Genomic DNA, 19,124 nt, shown 5'->3' with positions numbered 1-19,124 from the left:
GACGAAGGTGCACCTGCTGCCGAAGCTGAACAGGCTAACATCGAAGAAGATGATGTTGATGAAGAAGAGGAAGATTATAACACTCTCATGCCAGCCAAACCCAACCACTTGGACTTTGGAAAATCTACTGTTTCTGAGGCTGATATGCCCATGATGATAAAGCTAGGCTACTTCGGAGAAGCTGAGAAGAAGCTGATTCGTTTTGCCGGGGAAGAAACCACTCCGACACCGGAAAATGATGAGGTGGTAGTTTTCAGGAGTTTCTTCAGAGCGGGATTGAGGTTTCCTTTGAACGATATAATTGGGGAAATTTTGGAAAATTACCGAAAGTGAATTAGGCTTACACCTATTTCCTAATTGATTTTGGTGGTTGAATTGCCCAACACAAATAATTGGACTAACTAGTTTGCTCTAGTCTATAAGTTATAGAGGTGCCAAAGGTTCACAAAAAGCCAATAAAAAGACCAAGAAAAGGGTTCAACAAAGAGAGCAAGGGATAACCGAAGTGTGCCCTGGTCTGGCGCACCGGACTGTCCGGTGTGCCACCGTACAGTGTCCGTTGCACCACCGGACATTGTCCGGTGCACCAGGGGACTCCAAGCCAAACTTCGCACCTTCGGGAATTCTTAGAGGCGCTTCGCTATAATTCACCGGACTGTCCGGTGTACCACCGGACAGTGTCTGGTGCCCCAAGGGAGAGCGACTCTGAACTCGCCAGCTTCGGATTTCCGCTCCGCTATAATTCACCGGACATGTCTGGTGCACACCGGACTGTCCGGTGAGCCAGCGGAGCAACGGCTACTTCGCGCCAACGGTCGACTGCAACGCATTAAATGCGCGCCAGCGCGCGCAGAGGAGCAGAGCACGCGCGGGCGACACACCGGACAGTCTACAGGACTTGTCCGGTGCACCACCGGATAGACAGGCGGGCCCACAAGTCAGAGCTCCAACGGTCGGAACCCAACGGCCTGGTGACGTGGGTGGCGCACCGGACACTGTCCAGTGGCGCACCGGACTGTCCGGTGCGCCATGCGACAGCAGCCTCCACCAAAAGGCTAGTTTGGTGGTTGGGGCTATAAATACCCCCAACCATCCCACATTCAATTCATCCAAGTTTTCCACCTTCCAACTACTTACAAGAGCTCTAGCATTCAATTCTAGACACACTCAAGTGATCAAATCCTCTCCCAATTCCACACAAAGCTTTAGTGACTAGTGAGAGAGATTTGTTGTGTTCTTTTGAGCTCTTGCGCTTGGATTGCTTCTTTTCTTTCTCAATCTTTCTTGGGATCAAACTCACTTGTAGATGAGGCAAGTGACACCAATTGTGTGGTGGTCCTTGCGGGAACTTTGTGTTCCAATTGTTTGAGAAGAAGAAGCTCACTCGGTCTGGGGGACCATTTGAGAGAGGGAAAGGGTTGAAAGAGACCTGGTCTTTGTGACCACCTCAACGGGGAGTATGTTTGCAAGAACCAAACCACGATAAAACAAATTCGCGTGTCACACTCTTTATTCGCTTGCAATTTGTTTTCCACCCTCTCTCTCGGACTCAATTATATTTCTAACGATAACACGGCTTGTAGTTGTGATTAAGTTTGTAAATTTCAGATTCGCCCTATTCACCCCCCTTCTAGGCGACTTTCAATTGGTATCGGAGCCCGGTGCTTCATTAGAGCCTAACCGCTCGAAGTGAGTTCGGGAGATCACGCCAAGAAGGAGATGGAGACCGACGACAAGCCCACTACAAGCCACGGGAAAGCTACATCGGAAGAGTCTCGCAACAAAGGGAAGGGGAAGGAGAAGAAATCCTCTTCCCACAAGTCGCATCGGAGTGGCGACAAGAAAAAGAAGATGAGGAAGGTGGTCTACTACGAGACCGATACTTCATCACCTTCCACCTCCGGCTCCGACGCGCCATCCATTACTTCTAAGCGCCATGAGCGCAAGAAGTTTAGTAAGATCCCCCTACGCTATCCTCGCATTCCTAAACATACGCCTTTACTTTCCGTCCCATTAGGCAAACCACCAACGTTTGATGGTGAAGATTATGCTAGGTGGAGTGATTTGATGCGATTTCATCTAACCTCGCTCCACAAAAGTATATGGGATGTTGTTGAGTTTGGTGTACAGGTACCATCCGTAGGGGATGAAGATTATGATGAGGATGAAGTGGTCCAAATCGAGCACTTCAACTCCCAAGCCACAACTATACTCCTCGCCTCTCTAAGTCGAGAGGAGTATAACAAGGTGCAAGGATTAAAGAGCGCCAAGGAAGTTTGGGACGTGCTCAAGACCGTGCACGAAGGAGATGAGCTAACCAAGATCACCAAGCGGGAGACGATCGAGGGGGAGCTCGGTCGCTTCCGTCTTCGCCAAGGGGAGGAGCCACAAGACATGTACAACCGGCTCAAAACCTTGGTGAATCAAGTGCGCAACCTCGGGAGCAAAAAATGGGATGACCACGAAATGGTTAAGGTCATTCTAAGATCACTTATTTTCCTTAACCCTACTCAAGTTCAATTAATTCGTGGCAATCCTAGATATACACTAATGACTCCCGAGGAAGTGATCAGGAATTTTGTGAGCTTTGAGTTCATGATCAAAGGCTCAAGGAAGATCAACGAGCTTGATGGTCCCTCCACGTCCGAAGCACAACCGGTCGCATTTAAGGCGACGGAGGAGAAGAAGGAGGAGTCTACATCGAGTAGAACACCCATCGACGCCTCCAAGCTCGACAACGAGGAAATGGCGCTCGTCATCAAGAGCTTCCGCCAAATCCTCAAGCAAAGGAGGGGGAAAGATTACAAGCCCCGCTCCAAGAAAGTTTGCTACAAATGTGGTAAGCCCGGTCATTTTATTGCAAAATGTCCACTATCTAGTGACAGTGACAGGGGCGACGACAAGAAGGGAAGAAGAAAGGAGAAGAAGAGGTACTACAAGAAGAAGGGCGGTGATGCCCATGTTTGTCGCGAGTGGGACTCTGACGAAAGCTCTAGCGACTCCTCCGACGACGAGGACGCCGCCAACATCGTCGTCACCAAGGGACTTCTCTTCCCCAACGTCGGCCACAAGTGCCTCATGGCAAAGGACGGCAAAAAAGAAGAAGGTTAAATCCAAATCCTCCACTAAATATGAGTCCTCTAGTGATGATAATGCTAGTGATGAGGAGGATAATTTGCGTACCCTTTTTGCCAACCTAAACATGCAACAAAAGGAAAAATTAAATGAATTGATTAGTGCTATCCATGAAAAGGATGATCTCTTGGACTCCCAAGAGGACTTCCTTATTAAAGAAAACAAGAAGCATGTTAAGGTTAAAAATGCTTACGCTCTAGAAGTAGAAAAATGTGAAAAACTATCTAGAGAGCTAAGCACTTGCAATGAAACTATAGACAACCTTAGAAATGAGAATGCTAATTTGTTAGCTAAGGTTGATTCAAATGTTTGTAATGTTTCAATTCCCAATCTTAGAAATGATAATGATAATTTGTTTGCTAAGATTGAAGAATTAAACATTTCTCTTGCTAGCCTTAGGAATAAAAATGAAGAACTGCTCGTTAAGGCTAAAGAATTAGATGTTTGCAATGCTTCAATTTCCGACCTTAGAAGTAAAAATGATATATTGCATGCTAAGGTTGTAGAATTAAAATCTAGCAAACCCTCTACATCTACCGTTGAACATACTTTTATTTGCACTAGATGTAGAGATGTTGATATTGATGCTATTCATGATCATATGGTATTAATTAAGCAACAAAATGATCATATAGCAAAATTAGATGCTAAAATTGCCGAGCATGAACTTGAAAATGAAAAATTTAAATTTGCTCGTAGTATGCTTTATAGTGGGAGACGCCCTGGCATTAAGGATGGCATTGGCTTCCAACAGGGAGGCAATGTCAAACTTAATGCCCCTCCTAAAAGATTGTCTAATTTTGTTAAGGGAAAGGCTCTCATGCCTCAAGATAACGAGGGTTACCCTGCTGGTTATCCTGAGAGCAAAATTAGGAGAACTCACTCTAGGAAGTCTCACTCTGGCCCTAACCATGCTTTTATGTATAAGGGTGAGACATCTAGTTCTAGGAAACCAACCCGAGCTAAGTTGCCTAAGAAGAAAACTCCTAGTGCATCAAATGATCATGACATTTCATTTAAAACTTTTGATGCATCTTATGTTTTAACTACCAAATCCGGCAAGGTAGTTGCCAAATATGTTGGAGGCAAACACAAGGGATCAAAGACTTGTGTTTGGATACCCAAAGTTCTTGTGTCTAATGCCAAAGGACCCAAAACCATTTGGGTACCTAAAGTCAAGAACTAAAATTGTTTTGTAGGTTTATGTATCCGGGGGCTCAAGTTGGATCATCGATAGTGGGTGCACAAACCACATGACAGGGGAGAAGAAAATGTTCTCCTCCTATGAGAAAAACCAAGATTCCCAATGAGCTATCACATTCGGGGATGGAAACCAAGGTTTGGTCAAAGGTTTGGGTAAAATTGCTATATCTCCTAACCATTCAATTTCCAATGTTTTTCTTGTAGATTCTTTAGATTACAATTTGCTTTCTGTTTCGCAATTATGTCAAATGGGCTACAATTGTCTATTTACTGATGTAGGTGTCACTGTCTTTAGAAGAAGTGATGATTCAGTAGCATTTAAGGGAGTGTTAGAGGGTCAGCTATACTTGGTAGATTTTGATAGAGCTGAACTCGACACTTGCTTAATTGCTAAGACTAACATGGGCTGGCTCTGGCATCGCCGACTAGCACATGTTGGGATGAAGAATCTTCATAAGCTTCTAAAGGGAGAGCACATTTTAGGATTAACAAATGTTCATTTTGAGAAAGACAGGATTTGTAGCGCATGCCAAGCAGGGAAGCAAGTTGGTACTCATCATCCACACAAGAACATCATGACGACTGATAGGCCACTGGAGCTTCTACACATGGATCTATTCGGCCCGATAGCTTACATAAGCATCGGCGGGAGTAAGTACTGTCTAGTTATTGTGGATGATTATTCTCGCTTCACTTGGGTATTCTTTTTGCAGGAAAAATCTCATACCCAAGATACTTTAAAGGGATTCTTGAGACGAGCTCAAAACAAGTTCGGCTTAAGGATCAAGAAAATTGGAAGCAATAACGGGACGGAGATCAAGAACTCTCAAATTGAAGGCTTCCTTGAGGAGGAGGGCATCAAGCATGAGTTCTCTTCTCCCTACACGTCACAACAAAATGGTGTAGTGGAGAGGAAGAATAGAACTCTATTGGACATGGCAAGAACCATGCTTGATGAGTATAAGACTTCAGATCGGTTTTGGACCGAGGCGGTCAACACCGCCTGCTACGCCATCAACCGGTTGTATCTACATCGAATCCTCAAGAAGACATCATACGAACTCCTAACCGGTAAAAAGCCCAATATTTCATATTTTAGAGTCTTTGGTAGCAAATGCTTTATACTTGTTAAAAGAGGTAGAAAATCTAAATTTGCTCCTAAGACTGTAGAAGGCTTTTTACTAGGATATGATTCAAACACAAGGGCATATAGAGTCTTTAACAAGTCCTCTGGACAAGTTGAAGTTTCTTGTGATGTTGTGTTTGATGAGACTAACGGCTCTCAAGTAGAGCAAGTTGATCTTGATGAGATAGGTATTGAAGAGGCTCCGTGCATCGCGCTAAAGAACATGTCCATTGGGGATGTGTGTCCTAAGGAATCCGAAGAGCCTCCAAATGCACAAGTTCAACCATCCTCCTCCACGCAAGCATCTCCACCAACTCAAAATGAGGATGAGGCTCAAGTTGATGAAGAACAAGATCAACAAAATGAGCCACCTCAAGATGACGGCAATGATCAAGGAGGAGATGCAAATGATCAAGACAAGGAGGATGAAGAACCAAGGCCGCCGCACCCAAGAGTTCACCAAGCAATTCAACGAGATCACCCTGTCGACACCATCCTCGGCGACATTCATAAAGGGGTAACCACTAGATCTCGTGTTGCACATTTTTGTGAGCATTACTCTTTTGTTTCCTCTATTGAGCCACACAGGGTAGAGGAAGCACTACAAGATTCGGATTGGGTGGTGGCGATGCAAGAGGAACTCAACAACTTCACGAGAAATGAGGTATGGCATTTGGTTCCACGTATTAACCAAAATGTTGTAGGAACTAAATGGGTGTTCCGCAACAAGCAAGATGAGCATGGTGTGGTGACAAGGAACAAAGCTCGACTTGTGGCCAAGGGATACTCCCAAGTCGAAGGTTTGGATTTCGGTGAAACCTATGCACCCATAGCTAGGCTTGAGTCAATTCGTATATAATTAGCCTATGCTACTTACCATGGCTTCAAGCTTTACCAAATGGACGTGAAGAGTGCCTTCCTCAGTGGACCGATCAAGGAAGAGGTCTATGTTGAGCAACCTCCCGGCTTTGAAGATAGTGAGTATCCTAACCATGTGTATAAACTCTCTAAGGCGCTTTATGGGCTCAAGCAAGCCCTAAGAGCATGGTATGAATGCCTTAGAGATTTCCTTATCACTAATGGATTCAAAGTCGGAAAGGCCGATCCTACACTCTTCACCAAAACAGTTGAAAATGATTTGTTTGTATGCCAAATTTATGTTGATGATATTATATTTGGGTCTACTAACGAATCTACATGTGAAGAGTTTAGTAGGATCATGACACAGAAATTCGAGATGTCGATGATGGGGGAGTTGAAGTATTTCTTAGGATTTCAAGTAAAGCAACTCCAAGAGGGCACCTTCATTAGCCAAACGAAGTATACTCAAGACATTCTAAGCAAGTTTGGGATGAAGGATGCCAAACCCATCAAGACACCCATGGGAACAAATGGACATCTCGACCTCGACACAGAAGGTAAGTCCATGGATCAAAAGGTATACCGGTCGATGATAGGCTCTTTGCTTTATTTATGTGCATCTCGATCGGATATTATGCTTTCTGTATGCATGTGTGCAAGATTCCAAGCCGACCTAAGGAAGCTCACCTTACGGCCATAAAACGAATCTTGAGATATTTAGTTCATACTCCTAAGTTTGGGCTTTGGTATCCTAGGGGATCCACATTTGATTTAATTGGTTATTCGAATGCCGATTGGGTGGGGTGTAAAATTAATAGAAAGAGCACATCAGGGACTTGCCAGTTCTTGGGAAGATCCTTGGTGTCTTGGGCTTTAAAGAAGCAAAATTCCGTAGCTCTTTCTACCGCCGAAGCCGAGTATATTGCCGCAGGCCATTGTTGCGTGCAACTACTCTGGATGAGGCAAACCCTTAGGGACTATGGTTACAAATTAACCAAAGTTCCTCTTCTATGTGATAATGAGAGTGCAATCTGCATGGCGGATAATCCCGTTGAGCATAGCCGCACTAAACACATAGCCATTCGGTATCATTTTCTAAGGGATCACCAACAAAAGGGAGATATCGAGATTGCATATATTAACACTAAAGATCAATTAGCCGATACCTTTACCAAGCCACTTGATGAACAAACCTTTAACAAACTTAGGCATGAGCTAAATATTCTTGATTCTAGGAATTTCTTTTGATATCCTGCATACATAGCTCATAAATATACTTTTGATCATGTCTCTTTCATATACTATGACTAATGTGTTTTCAAGTACATTTCAAAAACAAGTCATAGGTGTATTGAAAGGGAATTGGAGTCTTCGGCGAAGACAAAGGCTTCCACTCCGTAACTCATCCTTCGCCGTCGCTCCATGCAACTCTCCGTCTTTGGTATAATCTTCACTCATATGTTTTATTTGTCAAAGGGGAGAAAGTAGTTATCGAGGGCTTATATTTCACTCAAAGTATCCGTTTTTGGCGATTCATGCCAAAGGGGGAGAAAGTATTAGCCTAAAGCAAAAGGACCGCACCACCACCCTAATTTTAAAACAAATGATTTTCAAATTGGTAAATTTCAAATTGGTATCTTATTGTGTTCAAAAGGGGGAGAAAGTAGTATTTTCAAAATTGATATCTTAAAACCCTCTTGAACACTAAGAGGAGGATTTCATTAAGGGGGAGTTTTGTTTAGTCAAAGGAAAAGCATTTGAAACAGGGGGAGAAAAATTCAAATCTTGAAAATGCTTCACAAAATCTCATTCAATTACCTTTGACTATTTGCAAAAGAACTTTGAAAAGGATTTACAAAAAAAATTGCAAAAACAAAACATGTGGTGCAAGCGTGGTCCAAAATGTCAAAAATTAAAGAAACAATCCATGTGTATCTTATAAGTATTTATATTGGCTCAATTCCAAGTAACCTTTGCACTTACATTATGAAAACTAGTTTAATTATGCACTTCTATACTTGCTTTGGTTTGTATTGGGATTAATCACCAAAAAGGGGGAGATTGAAAGGGAATTAGGCTTACACCTATTTCCTAATTGATTTTGGTGGTTGAATTGCCCAACACAAATAATTGGACTAACTAGTTTGCTCTAGTCTATAAGTTATAGAGGTGCCAAAGGTTCACAAAAAGCCAATAAAAAGACCAAGAAAAGGGTTCAACAAAGAGAGCAAGGGATAACCGAAGTGTGCCCTGGTCTGGCGCACCGGACTGTCCGGTGTGCCACCGGACAGTGTCCGGTGCACCAGGGGACTCCAAGCCAAACGTCGCACCTTCGGGAATTCTCAGAGGCGCTTCGCTATAATTCACCGAACTGTCCGGTGTACCACCGGACAGTGTCCGGTGCCCCAGGGGAGAGCGGCTCTGAACTCGCCAGCTTCCGATTTCCGCTCCGCTATAATTCACCGGACATGTCCGGTGCACACCGGACTGTCTGGTGAGCCAGCGGAGCAATGGCTACTTCGCGCCAACGGTCGACTGCAACGCATTAAATGCGCGCCAGCGCGCGCAGAGGAGCAGAGCACGCGCGGGCGGCACACCGGACAGTCTACAGGACTTGTCCGGTGCACCACCGGACAGCCAAGCAGGCCCACAAGTCAGAGCTCCAACGGTCGGAATCCAACGGCCTGATGACGTGGCTGTCGCACCGGACACTGTCCGGTGCGCCATGCGACAGCAGCCTCCACCAAACGGCTAGTTTGGTGGTTGGGGCTATAAATACCCCCAACCATCCCACATTCAAGTAATCCAAGTTTTCCACCTTCCAACTACTTACAAGAGCTCTAGCATTCAATTCTAGACACACTCAAGTGATCAAATCCTCTCCCAATTCCACACAAAGTATTAGTGACTAGTGAGAGAGATTTGTTGTGTTCTTTTGAGCTCTTGCGCTTCGATTGCTTCTTTTCTTTCTCAATCTTTCTTGAGATCAAACTCACTTGTAATTGAGGCAAGTGACACCAATTGTGTGGTGGTCCTTGCGGGAACTTTGTGTTCCAATTGTTTGAGAAGAAGAAGCTCACTCGGTCCGAGGGACCGTTTGAGAGAGGGAAAGGGTTGAAAGAGACCCGGTCTTTGTGACCACCTCAACGGGGAGTAGGTTTGCAAGAACCGAACCTCGGTAAAACAAATTCACGTGTCACACTCTTTATTCGCTTGCGATTTGTTTTCCACCCTCTCTCTCGGACTCAATTATATTTCTAACGCTAACCCGACTTGTAGTTGTGATTAAGTTTGTAAATTTCAGATTCGCCCTATTCACCCCCCTCTAGGCGACTTTCAATTACGAAATCTATCTTCATCAGCTGACTCCTAACGCTATTGTTAGGCTCAGCGTCTTCATCTGGGCACTCCGAAGCCAAGGAATAGACCCGAATGCCGAAGCTTTTTGTCGAGTGCATGATATTCATTATCAGACGAAGGCCAGAGAAGATGGGCTTCATGAGAATTTTGGTTGTTACAACTTCGCTTACCGCAAAGATATGAAGGCTCCAATGGTTAGCTATCGCACCAAGTGGCCAACCAGTTGGAAAAATTAGTGGTTCTATGTTAAGGCCGATGAAAAGAAGAGTGAGAAGCTAAAGACGCTAGTACTGAGCCCACTGAGCTTAAGCTTCGGGTTGACTAGGCCCCTGTGCCGCATGACGTCGGGGTCACCATGCCAACAAGCTGTGGCAGAATTCAGGGTGGTAGCCGAGCAGATCAGCACTAGAGATCTAGTCCAAGAATATCTGGCCTATAAGGTGTTCCCGACGCTGAGTGAATGGAATATGCTGAAGCTAAAGGGGACAAAGGAAAAGAATGAACTTGTGCGACTGCCTTATCGGTTCAAATTTGAGAAACAATTCAAAGGGTCATGCCAAGAATGGTTAGAAATTATAGAAACTATGTGCAACAAAATTTTGGGTAATTACACTAAAAAAGAAGATCAGCTGATGACTGCAGCCTTTGGCACCCGACCAAAACGAAGGTTGAATCGAGTGATGGATGCCTTGAACTTTGAATATCCTGACTATGAGCGATTGAACAAGGGTGCCGAAGGGCAAAAGAGAAAAAAGATTGTTAGTGTTCTGAGCAGACAAGCTGCTAGGATGGTGAAAGAAGATGAAGAAACTCTGAAAAAGAAAAAATACAGCCCTGAGTCGAAGGTGGCTGCTCCGAAGAAGAGGAAGGCTGCGGCTCCGAAGCCAAAAACAACTGAGATAGAGGAGGAGACTCCTTCAACACCTTCTGCTGCTGACGTAGAAGAAATTCTAAAGGTAATGACCGAATCCTTACCTATCAAGCTAAGTCCATTGGGGCCGCATCTGACGAAGCTTTTACAGAAGAAGGAGGAGCCTTCGGCAGCAAAGAAGTCTGCTGGGCCAAAAAGGCGGAGGATTATTACTGTAATTGAAGCTATTGAAAAAACGCCACCGTCGGCCTCATCGTCAAAAATAACACCAGCTGCCGAAGCTGCTACAGCTACTGAAGCTGCTCCCACCGAAGCTACAACTGCCGAAGCTGCAACGGTCGAAGCCACGAATCTGGAGAGCACATTTTCTGATATTGATAAAATGCTCTTGGATATGGCCATGGAAGAAGCTGCTGCAGCTGCCGAAGAAACCCTGGCTACAGTGCCTGGAAAAGGGAAAGAGATCGCCGAAGACATTTCGGAGGAAAAAGACTTCAACTTTCAAAACATAATTGGTCAAGAGTTATCTAAGACTGAGAAAGAAGAGCTGCAAGAATATGCCATATCCTGTGGCTACAAGCTAGTAGCATTGCTCTTCGGCGGCATTAACGAAGAAAGCTTAGGATGCATCCGAGACCGAACTGGAGCGAAGGTTATCAGCACTCTGTCGAAGAGTGTTGGTTTCCCGAAGCTTGAGGCTGACATCAACCGCTACCGACGACAGCATATCGTCGGTAGTTTATTCTATTCTAATTTCAAGGTAAATTTTTTTCTTCGGCTTTTCATTGTTTTTACGATGAAGGTGTTTTCTGATGAAGGTTGCTTTGCACAGAGTATGCTACTAAGTAAAGCCTTGAGGATGCAACAGGACCTCGAAGATAAGAAAAATGAGGTTATAATTGAAGGCTTAGAGAGCAAAATCAAAGATCATGAAGCTGCTCTTGAAAAGAAAGATTTTTTCTCCAAATAATGGAGGGTTCACTGGCAGAAGCCCAAGCCGAAATTGCCAGATTAAACAGTGAACTCCTCACGAAGTCAGAAAGCTTCGAACAAGAAAAGAAGAATTTTGGTGCGAAGTTTGAAGATGAAGTCGAAAAGAGTTTGAATTTGCAGAAATCATTGAAGGAGCTTCAGGATAAATGTCTAGACTTCGGCAACCGGTGCGTGCAATGGCTGAAGCAGGTCTTCAACTCAGTTGGAGCCAGTTCTGAAAAATTTGAACCTTCAGTTGAAGACCTGCCAGGCACATTCGATCATATTGAGGGCGAAGTTGATGCTCTAGACGAAGTTATAGCTGGGCACGGTGACTTCTGTGCCCTGCTAGCTTCTCAGGGCACAGCTGTTGCTTTCATGAAAACTGGTTGCACACATGGGAAGATCGTGAACAGGCCAAACTTCAGTCTGTCACCAGCAGATTTAACTGACATCCCTAGTCTAGCCCGAAGTATTGGAAATAGATTCATAACTCAAATCTGGACGAAGGGTGGGCGAAACTTAGCTGGTGGCGAAGCTCGAAGTCATCTCAAGCCGGTAATACACTTGTACCTATTTCTTACCTTGTCCTTGAGATTTGTGTTTACCTTATACCGCTTCGTTATGTACAGGATGCCGAAGCCGAAGAGCAATGATCCGAAGCTTGACGGATAGTGATGAAGTGATGAAGCTGAAGACACTGCTGTGAAAAAGCTCTAGAGAAATTTTTGAATTAACCTTGTAAAAGATACTGTAATTTAGGAATCAAACACTACTCTGTAAATTTGTCCATACCTTGTAATATATTTTTACCTTTCCATCCATGTATGAACTGCTTTTATATGGACGAAACTTGTATTTTTTGAGCCGAAGGCGAAAAACACCTTCCCTTCTTTTCGTACACAACGAAGCATAAAATTTGCTTCTTTTGTACTCATTGAAGCCTTGTCATTTGAGCTGAAGCAACTGTCTGTACACTATGATATGATGATGATGATCCTACGAATGTCTAAATGAATGTGTATGAATGCAATGAATGATGTGATGTAATGTGCAAATGAATGTCAAACACACGCTTACGAAGCCACACCCAGACTCTGCATCCCCTTAGGAACGACTTTGGAGTCTTTTTCACCGTTTATTTTTTGGTGTTCACCGTTGACTTTTCAGTATAAGTTCTGCATCCCCTTAGGAACGTCTTTTGAACTTCTTCGCCTTCTATTTCGGTGGTATAAGTTCTGCATCCCCTTAGCAACATCTTTTGAACTTCTTCACCTTATATTTCGGTGGTATTTGGCTCTACATTCCCTTAGGAACGACTTTTGAGCAGAAAAATTACGCTGCGCTCCCTTGGGAACGACTTTTTGTAGCTTCGTCATGCTCTGCATCCCCTTAGGGACGATTTTTGAGCTTCTCCCTGGTTTTTTTTCTTTTTCTGCACTCGATGGTGCATGCTCAGATGTTACATTTTACATTCTTTTGGGGGATTTTGCTCTCGTAGAACTGAATAAGAAAAGAAAAATTACAAGCTATGGCCCCATTAAAAACCTTTCTCCCCCTTTGGAAAGGAAAAGGGTGCCATAGGAAAAATGAAAAAAGATTACATCAAATTACACATAATATCGTCGAAGATCATCCGCATTCCAAGATCTAGGAATGTCGTTGCCGTCCATATCCTTCAATCTGTAAGAACCGGGCCTTGACGAAGATACCACCAGAAAAGGTCCTTCCCACTTCAGATGTAGCTTGCCTACTGTGTCCGGATTAGCCACTCTCCGAAGCACCAAATGCCCTGGTTTAATATTTTTCAACCGAACTTTCTATCGCGCCATTTTATTGTTTCGGCTTGATATTTATTGATATTCTCCGCAGCCTGAAGTCTGGTCCCTTCTATGGTATCTTTTGCCACGTGATAATCAGCTTCGTCTTCTGCCGAAGCTGTTGTTCTTATTGACCCCGCTTTAGCTTCTTCTAGGGTTATAGCTTCGTCGCCAAATAATAATTTGAACGGTGTAAAACCTATTGATCTTGATATGGTTGTATTGTGGCTCCACACCACTTTAATCAACTCATCTGGCCACTTTCCTCTGGGCTGATTGAAGATTAGCTTCATTATTCCCGTCATTATAATGCCATTTGCTCTTTCGACAAGTCCGTTTGACTCCGGATGCCTGACTGATGCAAAATGAATCTTCGTGCCAATCTGATCACAAAATTCCTTGAAAGTTTCGGCATTGAACTGTGTTCCATTGTCCACAGTTATAGCCTTCGGCACGCCGAAGCGACAAACAATGTTTTGCCAGAAGAATTTTTGGACTGTGACCGAACTTATTATAGCCAAAGGCTTCGCTTCAATCCACTTAGAAAAATATTCTACAGCCACCACAACATATCTTAAATTGCCTTGCGTCGGTGGAAGTGGGCCTAGCAAATCCAGGTCCCACCTTTTTAACGGCCAGGTGGGCTATATTAGCTGAGTGAGAGATGAAGGTTGTTTCTGGTCTCTTGCACATTTTTGACAATTTTCACATTTTTGGACTAGTTCTGCTACATCCGAAGCTGCCTTCGGCCAGTAAAATCCTTGCCTAAACACTTTTCCCAGCAAGGGCCTAGACCCAATGTGAGATCCACACAGACCTACGTGTATCTCCTTCATTATTTCAACACCTTCAACTCTTGATAAACACTTGAGAAGTGGAGAACATACTCCATGTTTATATAATTCCCCTTCTATTTTCACATATGGTCTTGTCCTTGCCTCCATTCTCTTATTATAAGCTTCGTCATCTGAAAGGCAATTACCTTAGAGGAAAGATATAATTTCAGTCCTCTAATCTTCACTATGTACTGGAGAAATAGTAAGCACTGCTCTCTCCATGAGTTCAACCGAAGGTGCCTTTATTGTTTCAAAAAATACTTCCGAAGGTAGAGGGAGCCCCTGAGCCGCCGATTTGGCTAGCAAATCCGCATTCTCATTTTCACCTCTTGGAATATTCTTGACGGAAAAACCTTCGAAAGAAGCCTCCAACCTTCGAACTGTATCCAGATATTTTTCAAGCTTCAGATCTCTTGCCTTGCTACTTTTGTCTACATGGCCAGAAATGACTTGAGAATCAGTTTTCAGGATGGCCCTTTTTATTCCCATTGCCCTTAACTTTCGAAGCCCCAACAGAAGTGCTTCGTACTCAGCAATATTATTTGTGCAACTGAAGTCAAGCTTGGCTGCATAACATGTTTTGACCTTTGAAGGTGTCACTAGGACCGCAGCCGCTCCTGCACCGAAGGTTCCCCAAGAACTATCGCAGAACACTGTCCAAGCTTTAGCGTCTTTGTTTATTTCTTCTTCGTGAGCCCCTGGCGTCCAATCAACGATGAAGTCTGCTAACTAAGAGCACCTAGAGGGGGAGTGAATAGGTGATCCTGTAAAACTTAAAACTTAAGCCACAAAACTTGGTTAAGTGTTAGCATAGTAATCACCAAGTGGCTAGAGAGGAGTCTCAACAAAACACAATAACCACAAAGATATCAATCACAGAGATGGCACGGTGGTTATCCCGTGGTTCGGCCAAGACCAACGCTTGCCTACTCCACGTTGTGGCGTCCCAACGGACGAGGATTGCAATCAACCCCTCTCAAGCGGTCCAAAGACCCACTTGAATACCACGGTGTTTTGCTTTGCTTTTCTTAATCCCGTTTGCGAGGAATCTCCACAACTTGGAGCCTCTCGCCCTTACACTTGAAGTTCACAAAGAAGCACGGAGCAAGGGAGGGATTAGCAACTCACACAAGACACAAAGATCACTGCAAATACACACACACAAGACCCAGACTTGAGCTCAAGAGACTAGCACACTAGAACGGAGCTCAAATCACTAGAATGTCGAACAAGTGCGCAGGAATGGAGTGTGAGTGATCAAGAGTGCTCAAGGAATGCTTGGTGTTGTCCTCCATGCGCCTAGGGGTCCCTTTTATAGCCCCAAGGCAGCTTGGAGCCGTTGAGAGCACTCTGGGAAGGCAATTCTTGCCTTCTGTCGTCTGGCGCACCGGACAGTCCGGTGCACACCGGACAGTGTCCGGTGCCCGATTTCTTTCCTTATACGGCGAAGCCGACCGTTGGCAGCCAGACAACCATTGGCGCACCGGACATGTCCGGTGCACATCGGACAGTCCGGTGCCCCCTTCTAGCCGTTGGCTCAGCCACGTGTCCCGCGCAGATTGCGCGGCCGACCGTTGGCTCACCGGACAGTCCGGTGCACACCGGACAATCCGGTGAATTATAGTCGTACGTCGGCCGGTGAATTCCTGAGAGCGGCCAGTTTGCTCGAGCCAGCCTGGCGCACCGGACACTGTCCGGCGCACCACCGGACAGTCCGGTGCTCCCAAACTGAGCAGACTTTGGCTGAACAAAGCCATCTCATTTCCAATTCGATTTTTCCTGTTTCCAGTACTTAGACACAATACATTAGTCCATAAAATAATGTACTAAGTCTAGAAACATACCTTTTGACATGATTTGCACTTTGTCCACCCCTTTTCTTAGTTTAACACAAAAGCACTTGTGTTGGCACTCAAACACCAAAATACTTAGAAATGGCCCAAGGGCACATTTCCCTTTCAATCTCCCCCTTTTTGGTGATTTATGCCAACACAACATAAAGCAACTAGAACAAGTGCAATATCAATGCAAATGAAAACTCAAATTTGTTTTGAATCAAATTTGACATATATGGATCATTCTTTGCCACCACTTGGTTTGTTTTTGCAAATCAAACTCAAATTTCTATGTCTAAGTCAAACACTCTTGTTAAGACATGAAGAGAGTCGTTCCAAGGGAAATTGATTCAAGATTTCAAAAACTCCCCCTTTTTCCCATAATCAACACTTCTCCCCACAAGAGGCCAACTTTTGACAAAAAGAGTCAATAAGAGTATTTTGACAAAACAAAAGCTCTATTCTATTATTTTCAAAATTCTTCTCAAGTGGTAGCTGATCCATTTATTGCTTTGGCCTTATTTTCTCCCCTTTGGCATCAAGCACCAAAACGGGATCAATCTTGGCCCTCTAACCCCATTGCCTCACCAAAATCTTCAACTAAGAGTAAAAGGCAATAAGATCATAAAGCTGAACTTGGAATAAGTTACCCTCTCATCGGAGTGCAGTGGAAGTCTTGCATGGTCCAAGTTCACCTTTTCTCTTTCAATCCTCCTTAGAGACTAAATCAAGCAAACTCAAGCGCATGGTTAGTCTCAAAGGGTCAAGTTGTCACACAACTCCCCCTAAATATGAGCATTACTTGCAAAAAGGACTTGTGAGGTCCAGGGAGTGTTTGTACAACTTGAGCACCACAAGTAAGCAACAAAATGCAAACGGAACATGATCAAAGGCATAAACACATGTATGCTACAATTCAATCCACGTTCCACGAATCTAAGACATTTAGCTCACTACGCAGCCTGCAAAAGGTCTTCTCATCTAGAGGTTTGGTAAAGATATCGGCTAGCTAGTTCTCGGTGCTAACATGAAACACTTCGATATCTCCCTTTTGCTGGTGGTCTCTCAAAAAGTGATGCCGGATGTCTATGTGCTTTGTGCGGCTGTGCTCAACAGGATTTTTCGCCATGCGGATAGCACTCTCATTATCACATAGGAGTGGGACTTTGCTCAGATTGTAGCCAAAGTCCCTAAGGGTTTGCCTCATCCAAAGTAGTTGCGCGCAACAATGTCCTACGGCAATGTACTCGGCCTCAGCGGTGGATAGGGCAACGGAAGTTTGTTTCTTAGAGTTCCACGACACTAGGGGCCTTCCTAAGAATTGGCACGTCCCTGATGTACTCTTCCTATCGACCTTACATCCAGCATAGTCGGAATCTGAGTATCCAATTAAGTCAAAGTTAGACCCCTTAGGATACCAGATCCCGAAGCAAGGCGTAGTGACTAAATATCTAAGTATTCGCTTCACTGCCACTAAGTGACACTCCTTAGGATCGGATTGAAATCTAGCACACATGCATACGCTAAGCATAATATCCGGTCTACTAGCACATAAATAAAGTAAAGACCCTATCATCGACCGGTATGCTTTTTGATCAACGGACTTACCTCCTTTGTTGAGGTCGGTGTGTCCGTCGGTTCCCATCGGAGTCTTTGCGGGCTTGGCGTCCTTCATCCCAAACCGCTTTAGCAAGTCTTGCGTGTACTTCGTTTGGGAGATGAAGGTGCCGTCCTTGAGTTGCTTCACTTGGAACCCAAGGAAGTATTTCAACTCGCCCATCATCGACATCTCGAATTTCTGCGTCATCACCCTGCTAAACTCTTCACAAGACTTTTGGTTAGTAGAACCAAATATTATGTCATCGACATAAATTTGGCACACAAACAAATCACCATCACATGTCTTGGTAAAAAGAGTTGGATCGGCTTTCCCAACCTTGAAAGCATTAGCAATTAAAAAGTCTCTAAGGCATTCATACCATGCTCTTGGGGCTTGCTTAAGTCCATAGAGCGCCTTAGAGAGCTTACATACGTGGTCGGGGTATCGTTCATCCTCGAAGCCAGGGGGTTGCTCCACGTACACCTCCTCCTTGATTGGCCCGTTGAGGAAAGCGCTCTTCACATCCATTTGGAACAACCTGAAAGAATGGTGAGTGGCATATGCTAGCAAGATACGAATGGACTCTAGCCTAGCCACAGGAGCAAACGTCTCCTCAAAGTCCAAACCTGCGACTTGGGCATAACCTTTTGCCACAAGTCGAGCCTTGTTCCTCGTCACCACCCCGTGCTCGTCCTGTTTGTTGCGGAACACCCACTTGGTTCCCACAACGTTTTGCTTGGGACGAAGCACCAGTGTCCAAACTTCATTGCGCTTGAAGTTGTTGAGCTCCTCTTGCATGGCCAACACCCAGTCCGAATCTAGCAAGGCCTCTTCTACCCTGAAAGGCTCAATAGAAGAGACAAAGGAGTAATGCTCACAAAAATTAACCAATCGAGAGCGAGTAGTTACTCCCTTGCTAATATCACCCAGAATTTGGTCGACGGGATGATCCCTTTGAATCATCGCTCGAACTTGGGTTGGAGGTGTCGGTTGCGCTTCTTCCTCCATCACATGATCATCTTGTGCTCCCCCTTGATCACACGCCTCCTTTTGATGAACCTGTTCATCGTCTTGAGTTGGGGGATGCACCATAGTTGAGGAGGAAGGTTGATCTTGCTCATGTTGTTCCTGTGGCCGCACATCTCCAATTGCCATGGTGCGTATTGCGGCCGTTGGAACGTCTTCTTCATCTACATCATCAAGATCAACAACTTGCTCTCTTGGAGAGCCATTAGTTTCATCAAATACAACGTCGCTAGAGACTTCAACCAAACCCGATGATTTGTTGAAGACTTTATATGCCTTTGTATTTGAGTCATAACCTAACAAAAACCCTTCTACAGCTTTGGGAGCAAACTTAGAATTTCTACCCTTCTTCACTAGAATGTAGCATTTGCTCCCAAATACACGAAAGTAAGATACATTGGGTTTGTTACCGGTTAGAAGCTCATATGACGTCTTCTTGAGGAGACGATGAAGGTATACCCTGTTGATGGCGTGGCAAG

The sequence above is a fragment of the Zea mays genome, chromosome 6, assembly GCF_902167145.1.
Source record: "Zea mays cultivar B73 chromosome 6, Zm-B73-REFERENCE-NAM-5.0, whole genome shotgun sequence".
NCBI lineage: Eukaryota > Viridiplantae > Streptophyta > Magnoliopsida > Poales > Poaceae > Zea > Zea mays.
This window is presented reverse-complemented; position numbering follows the sequence as displayed.